Raw genomic sequence first — 651 nt, 5'->3', positions numbered from 1 at the left:
AAAAAAAAAAAAAAAAAAAAAAAGAAGGGAGCACTGAAACTGGAATTCTAGATGGTTGTGACCCACCATGTGGGGGGTGGGATTGATCCCAGGTCCTCTGCAGAAACAACAAATGCTCTTAACCCCTGAGCTGTTTCTCCAGCCCATCCTATTTTGTTTTGCTTTGTTTTGTTTTGTTTTGTTTTTTTGTAGACAGGGTTTCTCTGTGTGGCGCTGGCTGTCCTGGAACTCACTCTGTAGACCAGGCTGGCCTTTGCCACGCACACTTTGCGTGAAGGCAGTAGCGCCAGCTTCTGTGGACCGGGGTTTCTTGTGGGGTCCCTTGTTCCGCGGGACGATGGGTTCTGGCCAGGTGGGCATGGGATTTGGCTTTGACAAACAGACTACACACGAGTGGTGTAAAATCTGAGTATTTCTTTTAAAAATGACATGAAGCTTTTACAATCATTGCAAAAGAGAAATGAAAAATCTGGCAGCTCAACAGTTGAGGTACCTCTGAGGCTATCTGAAACATACTGGGTCTAAAGCAGCAGCTATCTCTTCTGAACTGGTGCTGTATCCCCCCGGGCCCAAGTGCTCTGGGCCCGGGGACTGTGAGAGATACATGAATCTGAGTCCTAGCCCATCTAAGTTCTAGTGCTAGTCCTGCAT

The sequence above is a fragment of the Mastomys coucha genome, unplaced genomic scaffold (genome assembly GCF_008632895.1).
Source record: "Mastomys coucha isolate ucsf_1 unplaced genomic scaffold, UCSF_Mcou_1 pScaffold22, whole genome shotgun sequence".
Classification (NCBI taxonomy): domain Eukaryota; kingdom Metazoa; phylum Chordata; class Mammalia; order Rodentia; family Muridae; genus Mastomys; species Mastomys coucha.
This window is presented reverse-complemented; position numbering follows the sequence as displayed.